This window comes from Numida meleagris, chromosome 2 (assembly GCF_002078875.1).
Source record: "Numida meleagris isolate 19003 breed g44 Domestic line chromosome 2, NumMel1.0, whole genome shotgun sequence".
NCBI lineage: Eukaryota > Metazoa > Chordata > Aves > Galliformes > Numididae > Numida > Numida meleagris.
Window position 1 is genome coordinate 104063228 of NC_034410.1, and position 22010 is coordinate 104085237.

Genomic DNA, 22010 nt, shown 5'->3' on the forward strand with positions numbered 1-22010 from the left:
TTATTCTGCATGTCATTTAACTTCTGACTTATTGAAATTATTGCCATAGAAGTCTATCTTAATAGGGCATGATATTTTCATAGGCATGCTGTTATTACATTTAGGGAGCTCATATGAGGACAGACTCTTTAGCAGGGTCTGTTGTGACAGGACAAAGGGAAATGGTTTCAAGCCAAGAGGGGGAGATTTAGATTGGATAGAAGGAAAAAATTTTTTACTATAAGGGTGGTGAGGCATTGGAACAGAGTGCCCGGAAACGTAGTGGTTGCCTCATCCTTGAAGACATTTGAGGTCAGGTTGTATGGGGCTCTGAGCAACCTGATCTAGCTATAGACATCCTTGTTTGTTGCAGGGGAGTTGGACTGGATGGCCTTTAAGGGTCTATTCCAACTCAAATGATTCTGTGATTCTGTCTTGCAGTTTACATAATACCTGTGAATTTACCAGGCACTGACTAGAAACCAGAATTGCATTAGCTGCCCAGAAGCAGATCAAATCCCTAAGAGAACTTCTGCTTGTCTGACAAAAACCAAGATGTACCTTAAAAGAGTATAATGCAAAAATAATTAAAATTTCCAATTAAATGCAAAGATGTCTTAAATGTACTATAACTTGCCACTCTTTAAAGATAATTTTTAGTAATCTAACATTTAACCATAACCTAGCTAATCTGAGCTATTTGGGTCATGATGAAAAGGGGGTTAATTGTTAATGAATATTTTAACAGTTGATCTCCACTGTGGTGGTACATATCTCTCTTCTTCTCACCTCTCTCTTTTTCTGTCTTTTTTTTTAGTCATTCTAATCTTTTCTTTATCCTTCATTTACTTACTTTTATTTTTTTTCGGAGAAATTTATTTTAACAAAAAATAGCCAGGACTATATAGATGAATTATTCCAGCTCTTCTGTGGAGTAATTTAAACTTGTTCTGTTGACGTAAAGCTGAATCAGAAATTTTACCTAATAGGTTTATTTTTATTCTCATGGCATTAATAGTACATAACATGATATATTACTGTTTAAAAAAGAATTTAAAGGAAATATAGGAATTCTCAGTGATTAAACATATTAACTAAAGTAATAACTGTAGAAAAAATGTAGATAACAGCTGAATAGCATATGCTAATACATGACTGAACTGTGCTGTAATGTGAGAGTGTAACAGTTCCATTAGATGAAATAATACAAAGAGAAGTGATCAAATGCTACATGGGAGCAGTTGATATAATAGAACACGTCACTAAAAAATGAATCCATGGATGTACACTGGATTCTGAAAAAGTATCTCCACAAATGCTGCCTATAGTTATTCAGTGAATCCTGAAGAGTATTTGCTACCAAGATTGATATAAACTGACTGTTAACTTAGACCTTGTTTCTACCTGCTGGTCCAAAGTCACTCAAGCAAAAAAGATTGTTATTTTGAACAGTGGCCGAATTTCTATGCAGTTTTTACTGGGCATATATAAGGCCCAACATTTTAGGTAATAGTTTAAACTACAGCTGCACAGTTATTCTTAGGAATACTTCAAAACTCTCCACTCTCACACCTCACACAATTCTACTAAGATGTTTAAGGTAGATTTAATTACTATAAATATGGTATAGTAGCAGCTTATGTGAAATTATTAGTACATTTTATTGATGTTTTCAGAGACGTTCTATAATAGGGAAGTACATAACTAGGTTTTGGGACAATAAGTAAGTAAGAAATTGAGAAAATATAAGGGCTGGTCTGAAAGTAATGCCTACTATTTTATGTAGGTTGCTCCAAAAGTAATACCTCCTATTTATTTCCATGGAAACTACAGAAGATAGAGCACAATAACATTATTTGACAGAGCAAATTCTCAGCTACAAAACACTAATTTTCAACATCATCACCACCATTAGGTAAGCATTTTTGTAAGTGATGAACAAGAGCCTGCATGCCCTGCTCATAGAAATCTGCAACAGAAGAGGAGATGTGCTATTACTGTCACTGTTGCTGAAATGCACCACCCATCTCCTCACTGTGCTCACATACACTGTCCAGTCACCATAAATATTCAGCAGGCACTGATGAATGTCATTGGCTGCACTTTCTTCCCCATGGAGGCAATTCAATGGGACACCCTTGCTTCGCGCGCACTTTCATGTCAGATGCCTTTCTGACAGATTGCCTCTCTGCTATCTGTCTCATGGCAACAAGACTGCATGGAATATTGGTGGAAAGGTTTGATCTCTACTACCATACCACCAACATCCATCTCTGACATCATGGGCTGCCATAATAAAATAGGAGGCATTACTTTCAGAGCATCCCTCATAGCTGTGACAAAGCATGCCTTATGCTGAATCAAGGACTTTTGTCTTAACATGCTGCCTTGCTAATGAGGAGACTGGTGGTGCACAAGAAGTTGGAAGGAGATGCAGTCAGAATAGTTGTCCCAAAGTGGATAAGGGCCAAAGGGATAGTCTATCCCATATGGTGTCATGCTAAACAGTGTAACTGGGGAAGCTGGCCAAGGGAGCTGTTGTTGCTCAAGGGTTGGGTAGGCATCAGTCAGCCAGTCTTAACTGAGTTGTGCATCACTTTTTACTTACTTTTTTGTTGTTGTTGTTTTTATTAAACTGTTGTTAACCCAACCCCTGTGTTCTTGCACTTTTTCCTTCATCCCACTGGGATTGAGTGAGTGAATGTTTGTGTGATGCTGAGCTACCTTCCAGATTAAATCACTTTTTAAGAAGACGAATGATGTTTTTGATTTCTGAAAGATGCTACTACCTCTCAGGACAACTACAATTGTCTTTGTGAAGTCTCGATCCCTCTCTAGAAAAAAGTTTATTATTTACAGGTTTTTGAAGCAGCATAGTCTTCGTAAAGGCCTATATCAGCACGTATATAAAAAAACTTCTATGTGTATCACAGAATCACAGAATTGTAGATGCTGGACGGGCCCTCTAGAGATCATCGAGTCCAGTCCCCCTGCCAAAGGAGACTCCCTAGACCAGGTTGCACAGGTAGGTGTCCAGGCAGGTCTTGAACATCTGCAGAGAAGGAGACTCCACAACCTCTCTGGGCAGCCTGTTCCAGTGCTCTGTCACCCTCACTGTGAAGAAGTTCTTACGCGCATTTGTGCAGCACTTCCTATGCTTCAGTTTGTGACCATTTCCCCATGTCCTATCACCACACATCGCTGAAAAGAGTCTGGCCTCCTCCCTTTGCCTCCCACACCTTAGATATTTATAATCATTAATCAAATCCCCTCTGAGTCTTCTTTTCTCAAGGCTGAACAGACCCAGGTCGCTCAGCCTTTCCTCATAAGAGAGGAAAGGCTGTGGCCCTCTGTTGGACTCTCTCGAGGAGATCCCTGTCTTTTTTGTATCGGGGAGCCTAGAACTGGACACAATACTCCAGGTGAGGCCTCACCAGGGCAAAGTAGAGGGGGAGGATCACCTCCCTTGACCTGCTGGCCACACTCTTTTTAATGCACCCCAGGATGCCATTGGCCTTCTTGGCCACCAGGGCACACTGCTGGCTCATGGCCAACCTGTCATCCACCAGGTTGGATGACACCCAGGTTCCCTCTCTGCAGAGGTCCTCTCCAGCAGGTCATCCTCTAACCTGTACTGGTGCATGCAGTTATTCCCCCCTAGGTGCAAGACTCTACACTTGCAAGCTTGTACGTATGCTTCTTCACTGCGCATGCAGTGAGATTTTCTCTAGAGGTAGTTCATGTTTTCCCATTTTGCTGCTGCATTAGAAGAAGGAAAAAGACTGTGGATGTTATAGATTGTAGCAAAACAATGAGGAGCTACAGACATGAGTTATAAATGGCAGCGAAAGAACTTGATTGACGTTTTACCAAAACTGATATGACTCTGGGATTGAAAGCGGAGAAAAAATGCTAGCAAGAGATATCATACATTAAATTGGTTTCATTTATGTTAAATTTGTACTTATTTCAATATTTATATCTAGTCAATGCCAATTAACAACATTAACTGGCTACCAGCACACTCTAGTAGCTGGGCTACCAAGAGTTTCTCTACTTTTTTTTCCTTATATTTTTAATATAAGCAAATGAAATCTACTCTGATTTCTGTGGATTACCAGGAAACTGAAGTTATTTGCTGAAGATGGTATTTGATTATACTAGTAGAAGGATTAGATTCTGTATGCGTAATATTTACAAGGTTTTAATACTAATTTACTCAGCAGAGATGTGATAAAGGGATATGGTTGTTTAGAATTTTGATAATTGCAAATTACACAGCGGTTTGTTTACAGTTTAATTTTAATAGAAGTTAGTCATGTTCTTGGCTGTGTACAACTTGACTTCTGTGAGCCACCTTCTAGAAAACTTTGGATATTTCTAGGGCTTCAGTCAAGCGCTGATATTTCATGAGGGTTCCAAACTTCTGAGAGTCATGCTCAAATTATTCAGAACATATTAAATACATTATATTTTCAAAATATAATGTCTTTTTTTGTTCTAATCTTTTGGCTAAGAGAAAAAATTGCTATGTACAGCATTCCTGAATTTAGAAGCTAAAGAACTGAAAATGAAGATTCTTGACTTTCATGCCTTTTACGTGCACAGAAAGGGAAATTGAATGGTGCATATTTGGATCTGCAAAAACCTTCTAATATTTTGAGATATGACACAATATAGCATAGAAATGTCTCTTTTCTGCGGCTGCTCCCACATACCAACTGAGGTCCAAACTCTGTAATCTTTGTCTCAATCAAATTTTAAGAGATTCATCAGTCTGAAATGAGGTAGGGAGATGTCTTCTCTGATTCATGTTAAACACATAATAAAGATCGGAAAGATTCATAATCTTTCCACTCAATTAATGCAACTGTTTGCTAATCATTAATTCAGGAAATATCTTTCCTTAAACCTGAATCACACAGTTCAATGTCTATATCAGCTATTTTTGTTATCTGTTGAACAGATGATATCAAAAGGAGTGCAGAATTTGTGAAGGCATATCAAAATAGCTTCTATGATAGTGAGATACATCTCTAGAAGGTGTGCTTTGGCGTTCTTTAATAAACTGCCAGCATGTGCCACACTTGCAGAGAGAAGAGACCAACAGAAGGAAGTGACTCTTGCTTTATCTAGTAAATTGGATACTAGATCAAATATTGCAACAAGGAATGTTTTGTATTTCACATATGCAACCCTGATTATCACAAGTAGTTTTAGAATCAGTATTGGATGTTCCAGTGTCTCAAAGACAAAAGGATAACACTAAAACTCACATATGAATTTAAAGATATTTTAAATAATGGAAATTTAAACCATAAATCTAAATTAATCTGTCACATTGGCCAAACTGAGAGAATATATTCTAAATTCAAACCTGCAGTATTTGAGGGTTGTTTTTTTTTTTTCTTTTTTAAAACATTCTGCATTCTCATTGTATCTAAGATAGTGAAGACAAGCCAAGAAATACTTCTGTCTCAGGCATGTCAAGGGCTATTGCTCATTAGCCATCTGTGCCTGGAATTAGCTTTCAGAATAAAGGGGTAATTTCTGTGGAGTTATAGCCACATCTACCATGTGTTTGTCTGTCTGTGATAATCTTTACTTTATTCTCTGCAAGTCTTTATCTAAAGCTGGTTTTCAGCAGGGTCCTTAATTTGAATGACTATTAGGGATTTGATCATTATATGGTGAATCTTTGCCTCTTAGATGTGAATGTTTTTTAAAAAGGGCTCCCAATTTCAACAGGTAGTCTACTGCAGAATAGCATTTATAAAAAACACATTCTCCAGCTATGTTACACTAGGTTCAATACATTTTTCATACTAGAAGTGCCTTTAAAAATCAACAGTTTTGATCTTTTGGAAACTGGGTGAGGTGGATAAGGTATACATTCAAAAAGAACATCTTCAAAAGATACATCAAAAGAATTATCCTTTTTCTTTAGCAGAATGTCCATGCATCACAAGTATGAACAAGTAGTTCAACCACTTATTATTGTATGGGAACTGCTGAGTCACGGCCTGAACCACTCATTGAGCACCTGGAGGAGAGACCCAGTCAGCCCTGGAAGCACAGGGCTGGAGGCAATTCACCTGTGTGACTGGAAGCCAGGCTCCAGCCTTCTTAGGCCTTGTTTAAGGGCTGACTGCCACTGAGGAAGGATCTCTTTCTAGAGATCCCTCCTTAGTGGAAGCTTTTTCCTGCAAACCCAGAATCTTCTGATGTGGGTGAGTGATCCACTTCCTTTCCTTTGTAGCACCTTTCTATCGTGCCAGTCCTTCTACCTCTTTTGTAACACCTTTTCCATCCTGTTGATCTTTCCTATTGCTACAATTATGAATAACAGCCATTTTAACGGGCATGTATTTGATTAGCTAGCTATTCTAAATCTCATTTGCTTCTATATTTGCCACTTATAAACATTCATTGAATAGATTTGCCAAATAACTTTCTATCCGCAGGTTACATAAACTTCATTCCAATTGTTTTTTTTCTACTGCTGGAAAGCTTAAGACCACTCTGCAGTGGTCTAATTCTGCTGTAAGTCAAGGTAATGAATGCATTTCAATTTGCAAATTCCAGAGTATAATCCTCCATAACTGGGTTCCTGGCTCTCACCTGACAGCTTCTCCTCAATTTGCAGACTGAAAACTTCTAGATGTTAGAATGAAATTCTAAGTTTTCATGGCACTGAGCCTGGTGGAATTTAAGAAGCTTTTGGACAGTACTTTCATAAACATGGTTTGAGGTTTGGGTGGTTCTGTGCGGAGGCAGGAGATGGATTTGATGATCCTGTTGAGTCCTTTTCAACTCAGGATATTCTATGATACTACGATGAATATCAGTATTAGACAATTGTAGTAAATGCATGCGCACTTAGAATTTTTTTAGCTAATACTGACTGCTGTGAATTTCAGAATCACAGTGGATCAGTTATTACCATTTTAGAAATGTAAGCAGGCTTTAAAATGGGCATAGAATCATAGAATACTTAAAGTTGGAAGGGATTTCTCAAGGCCATCTAGTCTAACTCCCCTGTAGTGAACAGAGATACCACAGCTAGATCAGATTGCACAGGGCGTTATTGAGCCTTGCCTTGAAAGTCTCCGGAAATAGGGCATCAACCACGTCACTGAGGAACTTGTTCCAGTGCCTCACCGCCCTCACTGTAGAAGATTTTTTTTCCTTATATCTAACCTAAAACTACCATCTTTAAGCTTGAAACTGTTTCCCCTTGTTCTGTCACCACAGACCCTGCTAAAAAGTCTGTCCCCTTCTTTCCTGTAGCTCCCCTTTAGATACTGACAGGCCACTATCAAGTCACCTCACAGCCTTCTCTTCTCCAGCCTGAACAGCCCCAGCTCTCTCAGCCTGTCCTCATAGGAGAGGTGTTCCATTCCATGGATCATTTTTGTGGCCTTCCTCTGGATGCATTCCAGCAGGTCCATGTCTCTCCTGTACTGAGGACTCCACATCCAGACACAGTACTCCGGGGGAGGCCTCACCATTGAGAAGTAGAGGATCAAGATTACCTCCCTCTCCCTGGTGGCCATGCTTCTTTTGATGCAGCCCAGGATTCGGCTGGCTTTCTCAGCTGTGAGGGCATATTGCTGGCTCACGTCCCAGCTTACCAGTACTCTCAAGTCTTTTTTGGCAGGGTTGTGCTCAATCCTTTCATCCCCCTCTACATGCATACAGGCATAAATTACCTATATTTCCAAACCTCTCTGCTGTAGTAAAGTAGTATAAAATTGTCTAATATAAATGAAAATTGAGCCCACTATTTCATTTGCTTATGTCTGTTTGGCCTTGGGTTATGGTGACATTTTCCCTTAATTATCAAATTTTTCTTGCTTATCTAAATTTTCTTAGTGAATAAGTTTGGTTTAAAAGTTGAAAAATATCACTAGGCAGTATAACATTTAGCTTTAGCTCTAAAAGGATAAAAAGTCAATACATCAAAACTGTAAGAATTATTTCTAATATATACTGGGCCACAACCTCATCTTTTCCTTTCATATTAATGGACCTACAAAACAGACTCAACCGGTTCGAACAGCCAGGCTTTGATTCCCTTTACATGCAGGTTCCCTCAGGTTACAGAGCTGGCATATCTTGTTCTGCATCACATCTGCTCTGCAGTGCCTGACTATCAGAGAGCCCTTGTTCTGGCTGCCAGATTAGTCCCTTTGGGTTAGCTGCTGCAGGAAACAAAGTAGAATTTTAAGTTATGAAAAGGCATGCTTTGGCTCCACTAGTTGAGAAGTTGTAAGGATGGTTGACAGCTGACATATTCTACCTCCCTCGTGTTGATCTCTCTTGCAGGTGGGTTCTCATTAAACCTGAGTCGCTTCCTCTAAAGAATCATTGCTTTTGCAGAGCTGTTAATATATAGCCTTGGAGAAAAAAAAAAGTATCCCCAAAGGTATGTGTTGAAGGGTGGAATTTGACACATATTATGTGGTAAAATTGTAATATTAGATATTTCTTGCCTGAAGTTATAGAATTAGTATAGGCTCATAAATTAACCTTTAAGCCAGGAACATAATTGTTGTATGATTTCTGTTCAATAGTTGGGACTGAATTATTTTCAAAAATGGATTGCATTTATCTGTGGTTATGCAAACTGATTTTTTTTTTTGATGCTTGAAATAAACCCACCTCAGTAACAGCAGAAAACTTGTGTGCTGCCATCACAAAAAAATGCTTTATATAAGCAAGAATAATGAAATATTTGAAGAATTTCATGTGATCTGGGGGAAAAAAAATGTCTTCTATGTCTCAATTAAATAAGATATGTGATATAGAAACATGTCAGATCATCAGGGAGACTTTGTAGGGGAGAAGTAGTTAGGCAATTCAGAACAATATTATACAAAGAACATGTTTTGCTGCTTGTCCACAAAGACTCATATTTATTTATGTTTTAATTTATCTGTATTTGAAAGTCAATAAACATTTTTCATGCAAAAGATAGGCAGTTTGCATGGGTCAATCTTTGACCACCCCTGCAAAGACACATCAAGTACAAAAAGGGTTAATGTAATGCTTCCATCTAACGGGCAATGCTCATCAAACTCTTCTTCCCTTCTTAATCTTTATGTTAAAACAATCTTTCTTATCACCCTAGGACTTCTCTAATTTTACTTGCAGTAAATCCCCTTATAATTACTCTTAGCTTGTCTTGATACCCTTTAAAAAATTGCCTGTTTCTATGGATTGTGCTTCAAGAATGGAATGCACACAAATGCTTTAAATTAGGGGATTATGCCAAAGAAGGAGGGGGGAAAAAAAAAAGTTTCATGTTTTTCTGTGTATCTATAGCCAAGACCTGGATTACTGGTGCATGATATCTGTAGATCTAATCACATCATGGAGTGGATCAACTTCTGATTGTTTAAAATGAATCGATGGGATATTGAAGCCCTTTCAGTGAATCCAATCAAATTAAGATTGAAGACCATTGTTTTGACTCTGGTTATAATGACCCACAAGGATTTATGTATTTACGTATTCACACAAATCTCCCAAGATTTGCTAGTTTACTGCAACTAATGACCACTCTCAGACCATAAGTTGTGTTCAAGGGCTCTTTATTGGACAGCAAATGTATCTGAACTTGTTAAAGGAAATTAAGTTCTCTACCTTCTTCAAGCCTCTTCTCTTTATACCTACAAATAAAAATATTTTAAGAGCCGATTAACAAGAGCTGGTTATTTTTCACTTCATTGTTTCTCCTTGTGTATGTTCTGTTCCAGACTTCATTTTTTGGACTGAAGAGACACATACATAGTGCAGTATTGTGCTTGTTCTTCAGCTGAAGTTCTAGAAACAGATGAGAAATATTAATTATAGTAGAGCATCTCAAAACATGTTCACTCAACTGAATCTATACTTGTTTACCTAATTATGAAGAGAAAAATTATTTTATCTTCATTTTTTACTTTCAGATCACATTAACAATATTGGATTGATTCAGCTATGTATTTATTGGAATCTTGGACATTCAAGTGTAGTATGGTGGCACTTTCACTTAAAGGGGTAATTTGAATCCCACTCCTTCTTATTAGAGACAAGCTGTCCTTCTCTTTTGGTTCACTAACAGATGTTGAGATATCTTGAATAGAAAATGCAGTTGCATTCTTAATTCAAGTTAGCAGTGATGTGGTGGTGTATATGGATAGTCCAGCATCTGTCTCACTTCGGAAGAGTTAGACAAAAAAGATGATTTCAGTTAATGCATGAAGTACGCAAACTAATTGCTTCTGGGAATTCAGAGCTTATCATCTTTATGATATCAAGAGGCTGGCTGAATGTTGCAAAAAAGCATAGGTGCTGAATTTGTTAGTGGCGGGATTTGGACCTTCATTCTGTATGGAGATAATGCAATGAATTTCTTTGGGAGGAGAAATACACCTCTTTCCCTTCTAAGCACAAATACACTTCTTGAATTAGATGAACAGATTACTAGAGACAGAGTTTTTCTGAACATATCTGTTTGAAGAATAGATCTTTAATGCATAACTCTCTTGAATGCCTAGAGGTGCTCTGTGAATTCATAACTTGAGCCAGCAGCTCCATGCTAGAGGTCATGACATGTGGAGTCATGCTGGTTACAAATTGGATTTCTTGCCTGGCACATACTTATTTATTCATAACAGTGTTTAAATCAGTATTTTCATGGAAATAGAAACCATGTTACAAAAGTGATTCCATTGCAAAAACAAAAGTATGGGAACCATTAGTAGAAACTTCTGCCAACAGTTCCAAATATTTGACCACATAAGTAGCCAGAGAGAAATCTAAAATACTCATAGGTAAACTAACTGAACTCCAAAGTACTAAAGAAATGATAAAACTGAGGCATCAATGAGAGGTTTGTGGAACTAATGATATTTATGCATATCTTTCTCATTTATTTTTACTGGCTTCAGTTGTTTGACATTTTTTCTTCCTTGTTTATGCTGTCCAATTAGACTGCAAATCTTTTCAGCAGGGACTTTTTTTTCCTTTCATAAGTCATTAGCATGTGCACATAATAGTCAGTACTGCAGATATCAGTGTTATTACTGTTAATAGCACTGTCCATATCTATTTAGCAGTGTTAACTCCAATAAGTGCAAAACAAGATGCTGATAGAATCTGCAGGCATACATTAGAAGTGTTGACGTATTTATGACTAACTAACATTTAAGCTACACTTAGCTCCTTGGAATTGTGGTGTTCTTATTTTTCTTCCATAAGAATTTTGCTTTGCTTTGGCAGATGATAAGTAAGGATTAAACTTGATACAGGTTAGTGGGAACAGAAGAGAGATCAAAGCACTGAGCTTCAAGACTCCTGCATTGGACTCTGTTCTTTTTTTTTTTTTTTTGAAGCTTTTACTACAGAATTGTATAGTGAACCTCCAGTGTTCCAAATAAAAAAGCGAAGATTTCTGTAGTGAAGACCACCACGTCTGATATCCCGTTCGTAACTTGTCACCCTGCCCGCAAGGACTACTTTCTGTCCCCAGTCGCCTCGTCGCATTTACACATCAATATGATGAGCGGCAAAATGGCGTTTATTGTTAAAAGCTACAAAACTATATAGTATATCTTATCTTTTACTAGACTGTTCCAGAAGCTCACGCAGGCCCCTGGCCAATCATATTGAATATCCCGTTCTGGCCACTCTCTTCTGAAAGGCCATACACGGAGTTGTTATACACCTTGTTATGAAAACAAAGAAGGACAGCCTCTCCTTCTTACGTCACGGGTTCAAGTAAAGTAGGTGAACCAATAGCAAGCATATGAGGAAGGACCTTCAGCGTTACAGCCCGAGTACTCAGTAACATGCCTACTACAACAGATTTCTGAAACCTTGTTGTATTTAAGTTACACTTTATTTGAGAAGAAGGCTTTATATATATATATAAAATACATATATATGCATATATATGTATATAAATACTGATTTGTGATAATCAACAGCATGTTTATACTTTTGTGGTACTTTGAAGTAGATCTTTTGCAAGTTTAACCATTTTCTTGTTTGCCTCTGATAGATTGCTGGTAAAATCAGGAAAACTCACAGAATTAAACATAAAAATAGCTGAAGCTTTAGACAGTGAAAAATATCAGAATATTATTGTCTCTTGTGTAATTGCCTTTAAATTATTTACAGATAATTTCTGTGGAGCTGGATTCATCAGGCAGTACTGATGTCTACATTCAGAGTAGTTACCTTCTGGCAGTGTGTAGTTAAGAGGAACAGTCACACTTAAGTAAAATACATATATAAATATGAATATATGAAGTATAGAAGTGTGCCCTAGATCTTTTTTTTCTCTCAAAAAAAGACTACAAAGAGGATGTTTTCTTCATGAATGTGTTTGATATATCTCAATTTAGGTGTCTCAAAAATTATTGCTCTGAATTAGCAAATAGATAATCCAGGAAATTAGATGACATCCTCACCTCGGCATTTGAAAAGGTACAGAACGTCATAAAACATCATATAGCATGTCAGATAAGCTTGGGAATAAATGCATATCAAAATTTTATACCCATTTTTTTATTTCTGATCAAGAATATGTCCTTGTCATATCCTTGTTGCAGATCTCAGCCTCCCCATACCTGAAGCATAAACTGTCCCAGTAGTATGTACATGTGTATCTCACCTAGACTAATGGCAGTGATACAAGTTCATAGGTTCATTTCCAGATATTTTATCGACACCTTGTTTTCAAGGAAGCACAAAGCTAGCTCTGAGAAAGTTCTAAATTTTATTCTCCTTCTTGAAGCAAGACAATGTAGTTATCACCATTACAGAACATTTAAGACACAGTAATCAAAGAACACTACGCTGAGGAATTACCACAGAATACAGAGAGAAAAATTTGGATCTAAATTTACAGTATATAGAACTGCAAAGGTTTTCATAGCACCTACTGAAGGGCTGAAACTAGTTTCAGTAAAGCAAAACTGTCCCCAGTACTGTCTAAATCATGCTGAGTTGCTGTATGGAAAGAGCAGGGCAAAGCAAATGCCATTTTTCTCTAAAATGTGAATTTTGTGCTAAGTGATTGAAAAGTGCAATATAGGTTCTCACCAGCGATCTTATGAAATTTTCAAATTGTTTGAAAATCATGCAAAGACTGGAAAAAAATATGATTACATCAATAATTTCAAGAATTTGTGACTATTTCAAGTGAAATGAGAAGAACTTTAAATGGATTTCCTTGCTAGGAAAGTGAACTTAATTGTTTAATATCAATGCATGTATGTAAGAGAAATTTTAAAGGAACATAACTTATTTATTTTCTGGAGACTTTTTTAAAATTCTCTTCTGAGATATGGAAGAATACGTTCAGTTATTAAACAAGGATCAAGTTTTGCCAACTGAATAATCCTGTAAATTGAAGCATAACTCACTTCTGTCTAAAAAAAAAACAGTGCAAACATGATTGTATGTTAAACTGAAACATATTGAGAGATATGCAATTGTCTGTGAAGAAGGATCCAACAAAAATTTCCCTCTTATAGTCAGATCTAATGTATTTCATTTTTTCTTTTACATTAAAGGATATATAATTAAATTTGAGTTATGATTTTAAGAAGCCATTTGACTGGAAATTCTGAAAAACAGTTGATCAGCATAAGGCAGTTCTGTGGGAGAAAAGCAAACGTATACAAATTTGACATTTTCATCTTCTCACAGTTCTGTACCAGTCAGAGTAGTTTAATATTATTTTTTAATAACTTTTTCATCTGTTCTTACATTCATTTCTTACAATTTCAATTGTAATGCTCAAAGGATCAGTTTACATGAAAAACAAAACTGAATTCAGAACATCTATGAGTATGAGCTGTGTACTTGAAGAGAACAGAAGTACTGACAGAGTAATTAAGATAAATCCTAGAGTTACAGGAAATTTAACAGAAAAATCAGATATGTGAAACTTATCTTTGCCCATTACTAGGTCACACACACACACACAAATACAGAGCATTAATCACTGATACAATCTGTTCATTTTTAAAATAAGTTTGCAGTGATGATAATAGTCCATTTTGGTTTCATCCTGAATAGGATGAATGTTAGTCCAGAATGTGTTCTCACAGATTAAGCTTGAATTAATGGTTATTATTCTTCAACTTCAGTCATTCATATTGGTCTAACAAAGGCCTAATTAAGAATTTCCTCAAATCAGTAGTGTCAGAAAGTCATGGCTTCTTGAAATCTGTTTAGTGACTCACATGAAATAGATCTGTCATGTTATTCTACTTCTATGGGTAGGCATAGACTTGTAGTCAAAATAAAATTAACACAGCATTTTGCCCCAATTCTTACTTCTGGTGATGGAGTGCATGTCTGTAACATGTAAAAGAGCTCAAGGCAAACAGTCTTGAGTAAAGTTCAGAGTAATTTTTGGTTCATATAATATGCTTCAAGGTTGTGCACAAGCATTATGAGAGAATCAAGAAAATACAGATTACTATACTAGCTATAAATCCATCCCTCTGAAAGCCTATTTAGACAAAGTGAAGTGCTGTGCTGATACATGCATCTTCTTTCCATTTTCCTTGTGTAGATAGATTCCTTTTAGATATAAGGAAAAAATCTTTTACAGTGGTGGTGAGGCACTGGAACAGGTTACGTAGCGATGTGTTTGAAGCCCTGTCCCTGGAGACTTTCAAGGTGAGGCTGGATCAGGCCCTGGGCAACCTGATCCAGCTGTGGTGTTCACGTTTGTTGCAGGGAAGTTGGACTAGATGGCCTTCAGAGGTCCCTTCCAACTCTAAGGATTCTATGATTCTACGATTTTCAGATTTACATTAACCACACTTGCATCATAACATCTCCACTCTTCAGTAAAGGCTTTGAGTGAGCCATTTAGAGGTTTAGGTTGTTTGCATAACAATAATGGATTCTATGACAGAGAAACTGAAACAATCCTTGTCTTCTACAGCTTGTACATGTAAAATTGGACAGAGCTTTGGTTTCTAAAGTTGTTCACTTTTAGAAGTAGGAACATTTAAAAATAGGTTTTTGTGCAGAATGCTTCTACTTTTTTTTTTTATTCAAAATCTTTGCAAGTATATTTGTAAAATAAATCACTATATGAGCAAAGAGAATGAAGATTATGATTACTGCCTCACAGGATATATGGTGGTATATATATTTCACTCTGGCACATAATTTGTTTACCCAAAGATTTTTTAACTTGAGGAGTTTCAGCATTTTAATGTAAAATTTCTTGATGTACTTTTTATTATTTTTTTAAAGAAAGAGGCTGTCGAGAACGTCACAAGAATTGTAAATCATAGTTTATTTGTCAGAACATTGATACCGCTGTCAAATCTTTTTACAAACATCAGTGTTACTTTTTAGAACTGGAAAAAAATATTTCAGTAGTCAGATTTTATTACTGAACATGTATATGAGTGTATCAAACATACTCTACAATAAATACCACAATGAAGTACCTGGATGCATAGGTAGTTGCGCAGAACATAAATTGAATGTAGTATTTAGAGTACTGGAGCACCACACATTTCAGTCCTTTTATAAGCTTGATAGAACGCCAGAATATTTAGTTTTGTATTTAAAGAAACCATGTTCTTGAAATAGTTAATTATATATCAAATATATATAATCCTTGGGTTTCATCTATTTGTATTAGAGTGAGTGGTGGAAGAGAAAGGAGAATTTCTGCAGCGTGAGATGGTATCACTTTATTTCTGTAAAAGAACTTTCTATACATTCCCAACTGCATGGCTATATTTATCATTAAAGATAATGATCAATGTGTAAGATGTATTTCAGGGAAAAAAAACGGTGGACAAAGTGGGGGGGGGGAAAGACAATAATGGCTTGTCTAGGAGTTTCTAACACAGGTTTAAAAGCATCAAAGTTCATCAGAATTACGCTCTCACATAAGACCTAAAACAAAACCATCAACAGCAAACTCTACTGTCGTATTTATGCACACAAGGGTATGGCAAAATAGCAATGTCATCTGGAAGGTGTAATTTTTTCAGAACACCTGATATGGCTATCCAGGGTAAACTTTCACTTTTACATAGAAAGATGGACTAAGCATAAATACATGTATAGTATAACTATGTGTACAGTAAGTATAAAAATGTATTTAGCTTTTTGTAATTCCACGCTTTTTGCAATTTCAGCTTTCTTAATTGCTATGATAGAGGAATTAAGGTCTGCATAAATATAAATCAGTCAAGTCATATGCAACTCTTACCAAGGTTTCAGTTTCTAGCACATGCAAAACAAATATGGCTGATGACAGAAGTGTTTACTAGCTATTGGATCTTCTACTACAGAATGAAGGGTAATAAATAATGGGTGCTAAGTGTTAGGTCAATCACTTTCTTGTCTAGGCCTACTGAACAAAACAAAAAAGTAAGTACAGTGATCTTCAGGATAAACTGGAAAAAAGAAATACAAAATATGACATCTATATTATGCATGAAATGTATGTGAATTCCTGGCTTGGAATTAGTGAGTTTTACCTTCAATTCACATACAGTAAAAAATTATCCAATTTTTTTTTCTTTCTAGTTTGTTAGAAGTCTGTCTTGCATTGGCAGTTCATTATTTAAGAGAGAATTACTGTTGTTCCAAAGCTACACAGAGTAGAAATTGGAAGTAGATGGGAAGGTAAAAAGTTAAGGTCTCTTTTCAGATTTGTATTTAACATTCATAGAACACTTCACTATTTTGTAATATTAACTTAAATGTTTATCGAACAAGACACAGTCTTAACCCTTGGCTATTTAAACTGACTAAAGACCACATGTCTTAATTCCAAGTTTGAAATGACATTTTTCTTTAAGAAGCAACATATTTTGTCATAGCAGTTTGTGTAAAGATAAGAAGTTATGAAGTATGCTGCCAAGTTCTCTCTGGTTCATTTGTTATGATTTTTGTTTCCGACACAATGTCATGGGTTCAACTCTCAAAGTGGCACTCTGTAGCGCACTAGTGATAGAAGAGCTATCTGTACTTTAGGTGACATTTTATAATAAGCTCTCTGGCAGCTATTCAAATGTATGCTAAAATTCATAAGAGGTATTTTCAGATTAGAGTTGGAGATAATAGTAGTCTCGTGGGCAGCATCTCTTGTCTCTGTAAAACTCATTCTCATACCCAAGATTGTCTGTGAGCTATTGTTGAGCATATATGTAATGGCTGAATCACTTTCTGCACTGTCATTCAGTAACAAATAACTCATTATCCTTCAAAGATGTTCAATATCTAGGGTTTGAGAAGCATTTTAAAATCAAGTTCTATTTAGAAGTCACTAATCTATGCCCCAGCACCTTTGCAACTGTTTCCCTTTTTATGTACACTGAGAAAGCATGAGCATACTCTCCGAATAATAGAATTTTCATTTCCAAGTTTAGTAGTCAGTAGTAAAGTATCACACCTGGGCATAGGCTGGTAGGTTTCGTACGTGTTCTCTTAGGAACCTATCAAGTACCAGAATGCTTTCTCTACACCTCTGATAAGTCCTGGAAAAAAAGGAGAATTGTTTCACCCAGAGTAACAAGAATGAATAAGATCAGACGTGCTGACAGCTTTATACTAATATTTTGGTAAAATACTATTTTACAGTCTTGAGACATTGTCATTTTTTCCCTTTCAAGTCAGAATTTTTTTTTCCTTGGGTGTGTACAGTTCTAAGTTTGTTTTGATATTACATATTTGAATATTACTGTCAGTGTTGGTGAGATTATTGTGGTGTATGTTACAGAATGTAAATTTTTTATCTAACTGTATCCGGTGAGACTAAGGAGACTATGAGAAGCCCCCATAAGCTTTATGATATTTTGAATAGTAGTAAGTGCTAAGGAACTTCCACACATCTTTAGGGATTGAATTAGGAAGGCATACTTGACAAATTTGAATAGGTATGGTAAATGTACACAGGATAACTGATGCTATGGAAACTGTAGGAAGTATTATCTGTAGCCATTCATTATTTTTCTCTCACATTATGACACTGATAAACCATTCATTAGGGTTTCTACTAATCTGTGCCAAAGGAATAGACCAGAAAAAAAATTAAATCCCTGCATTCTGACCCTCAAATATTTTTCACATGAGGATCTCTTTGTTCCTTCTATGATAAGAAAATAAATTATTTTGAATGATGGTAACTATTGACTTATAGAATGTTTCTGAGAAGGTGTATTTTACCTGATGATGGAATGACTTCACTTTCCCTCCAGTAATTGTGTCCTTTTATTTTCAGCAGTTGAGATAATAGTCTGTGCTAACTACTGTACACTCAGGAAAAAGAATTCAAGTCAGGAAAGATGATTAAACTGAGTTACCCCATTGTGTATAATTCAACTGAGCCTGTGTTAGAGGTTGTGGTGCTAGAGAGTTAATAGGTAAACCTATGTATTTCCTAATGCAAACACAATAAGTTGTCTTTAGGCTGAGGAAAAAGTGGTAATTTATCTTCATCAGACTACGGTTACAGCTGTGTTTAGAGTCTATGAGGTTTCAAGTCTGTAAATGGATTTGCTGTTGATTCAACTGAATTCTTCAAGACGACTTTTTTTCTGCAAAAAAAAAAAAATAGAGAAAATCACAGAACAAAAAAAAAACCACTTTGAAATCTGATTTAGCCTCAAGAATGGATTTCCATATATGTTCAAAGTCTACTATTCAATGTCAAATTTGTAAAGAAAATCTCCATTTTGGATTTAGTTTGGGATCACATTTTATAAAACTTCTTTAGGCATCACTTGAAAGGGAAGTTATAAAGCTTTAAAGTCTCATGTTATGTGAACTTCCATTCAGAGCTCATAAAATCAATACACACTGGAAATATTTAGATATTTGTCCATTTCTGTGTTTTGAATTTGCTATACTAAAACTAAGATCAAGATCATCAAGTTTTTTGTTCATAATGTACCATATTTGATAACATGATGTGAAGGTGCTCGGTAATTCAGCATCTCATGATTTGTGTTCACCAACACAAAGAACAACATATTGTCCATTATTTTATTTTATTTTCTGATTTCTTCTTGATGTAGTTTGCAGTTCTAATGAGCTCGGAGTAGGAGTGAGGACTAACTGTATGGTGTTAAGAGGTGGTGTTGAAGAGGATTTTGAATAAAAAAGCAGGGAGAGCAGCCATGACAAGGATAAGTGATCTGGTCTAACATTGAGGCAGCGGCTTGATTCATGATTTTCTGCAATATAGAAAGGAGGTCAGCCTGCAAGACATTTTCTGACATTAAGAAACAGCTACGAGTAACAGGAAGAGAGTATCTAACAAAAGTAGAAAAAGATGTTAATGAAAAAAATATATATGAATAGAAAATTAATTATGAGAAAGATGATAGCCAGGTAGTTTTTCAAAGGTGAAGGCAATAAATTAGAATTTTTCACTGAAAGAGGTGAAGAGTCACTGAGACTGATGGGTTTTGACAGCAATATTTTGTGGAGACTAAAATAAAAAGATCTTCTCTCCAAAGGCTCATTACAAAGAATGGATAGTCACACAGCAAGAAGTACCATGACCTCTATTATTTATCTGTATCCTGTTGAAACATTTCTTCTGTATCTCATTGATATATTTTTTCTTCTTCATCTCTCTACTTACAAGGCATGCTAAAGAAATTAGGAAGCCATTATTTTCCTTGTATGTGCTTTCTCAATATGTTCAGCTGACTGAGGTAATAAATCCTTTTGTTACACGCTAGGTTTTATTTGTCTGTAACATGTTTATATAATATATACATAGATAGCTCAATGCTACTTTAACAGTCTAATGAAGCTCAATAGATATGGCTGTAGCAAATATTTACACTTTATCATTGATTCTGAAGATACACTTTAGCAGAAAGCTATATGCAAACCCCGGACCTGTACTGTGAACATTTCTTCTTCACTTTCTTATGCTTATGTACATACGTGTCCCACGCTGTCTAATTCTTATTTTACAGACTGTCTATTTGTAGGTAGATAACTAAAGCAGATCCAGAGCAGAAAAGTGCAGTTTTCTGCATAGCTAATTTTTTTTCTTTAGGATGTAGTATTCAGAACTGAATGAATGAATGAACAAATATTCAGAGCTAAGCATGATGCTTACAAGCCCATGTTGTTGAGACCATACATATAAATCCACTGAATGAAGGGATCTGCACAGATTTATCACATATAATGTCATTAAACACAAAAGTGAAGCCTGACACTCAAAATCATGTTTTTATTCTACCGTACTTTAGATTAGAAAAATAACCACAATACATACTGTAATTCCAAAGCCTTTTCTCAAAGTAAATGAGTTGCATTAGAATCCCTAATGGCTAGAAGAGGTGTTGCCTAAGCAACTTTCTTGATTCTGTCAGCAAAGGTTTGCTGTCATGTCAGAATTGGAGGCAAATTGCCGTAGGGATGCTGCAAAAATAACCCCTTGGGACTGAAGGATACAGAAACTCCTCACAGAATCATCTGTATCTTGAGGTTTATATGGAATGGGAGCACCAAATTTAAGATACAGGATAGCAAGAATGAGGATTCCAAGTCTGAGAAAGGGAAATGGCTTTAAGCAGTTCCTTTGCAGTCTCACTGCAGTTATTATTTTATTGTATCAGATACAGTAACATCAGATGATTACTCAGTTATGCTACAGTTATGCTTATTTTGGTGACAAAATTACTAATCATAGATAATTATCATACCTAAAATATACCATATTAGTGGTCAGTAACAATGACAATAAGCTGTGGTTCTAACTTGAATGCTAAACATAATAGATATTGACAGAAACAACCCATAAAACATTCCAGACTAAAGTAATGCACTTTACTGTTCTTGGTAACAACCAGTATAATTTTGGCAACTTGGACATGTGGTATAATTAAGATACACTGACATTTTTCCTGTTCTCCTTGAGTTTATAATACATTAGAACCTTACAGTCAAAAAGCTGAGGACAAAATATGGTGGCAGCTGAGACCAGGTGTGGCAGACGGGCTGTGAAGGTTTTTTTTTTTAAAAGAAACAGCAACCTAACAGCAGAATATTTTTAATGACAGACTGTGTATGCCTGATTTCCATTTCCAGCATAAACCCATACAGGAACAAGGGCAATACTCCTTGCTAGGCTTCAGATACTTTCTGCCACTTGGGCCAGGCAACTAGGGTTCATCATCATGATGCCTCAGTGAAGTGATGTGACACAGCAGCCATAGCGTGCTGCTCCATCTGGTCTCTGCTCTGCTAAGCTTCAGGTATAAGAGTGCTCTTTAGTTCCATTTTCCCATTTCTTAAGCTTTTCTCTGGGATTTAGAAAATGAAATGGTTGTTGCTTAATTTATTTTGTCAGTGTGACTTCTGGATTTAGATGTCCAAAGCTGATTAGGGGATTAAGCTGCAAAACTGCCATTAATGTTAACCACTTTTTGGATAGTTTGAGAATTAAAGCATGAGCCTTTGGGTTTTACAATTTAATGACAGTGTAAATTTTATATATAATTTTGAGATTCTGTAACAAGGAACATTTGGGGCCAGCTGTTTCTCAGTTCTAAAAGAAAATTTTACTGGACAACTTATGGAATAAGCCAAGGTGTACAAACAAAATAAAAAGTGTCTCCAAATAAACTAATTAATCCAAGTTTCAGCATCTTAGCAATACATGCATGTAAGTCTGGAATAAAACTCATCTTCATATAAATAAACACCTGAGAACCTCAGATGACAATAACTTAGTTTTAGGATAGCTTTGAAAAATAAAGAAAGAACAGATAGAAAATTGTTTTTAATAAAATATTTTTTAAAATCTATGTATGTGTGTACAAATTGTACTCCAAATGAAACCAAAAATGTCTGCACCATTCATAATAAATCAGTATTTGTTTTACGTTTTTTTTTTATTATTATTCTGTTACATTGATCATTATTACAAGTGTCAGACTAGAATCTATATTTCCAGCATCCATACGAAAGATGCATCAAATAAACACTGAAATATCTGGAGTCAGAGTAGGCTTTTGTTC

The 22010-nt window shown here is 35.9% G+C and overlaps 1 long non-coding RNA gene across 2 annotated transcripts in view; it reads left to right on the top strand.

The window, feature by feature from the left end:
- Positions 8108 to 22010, top strand: part of LOC110393415 — a 31491-nt gene continuing 17588 nt past the window's right edge. For both annotated transcript variants that reach the window (XR_002435001.1, XR_002435000.1), the window contains exon 1: positions 8108 to 8307. This is a non-coding gene — a long non-coding RNA (uncharacterized LOC110393415). The remainder of the gene's footprint in view (positions 8308 to 22010) is intronic.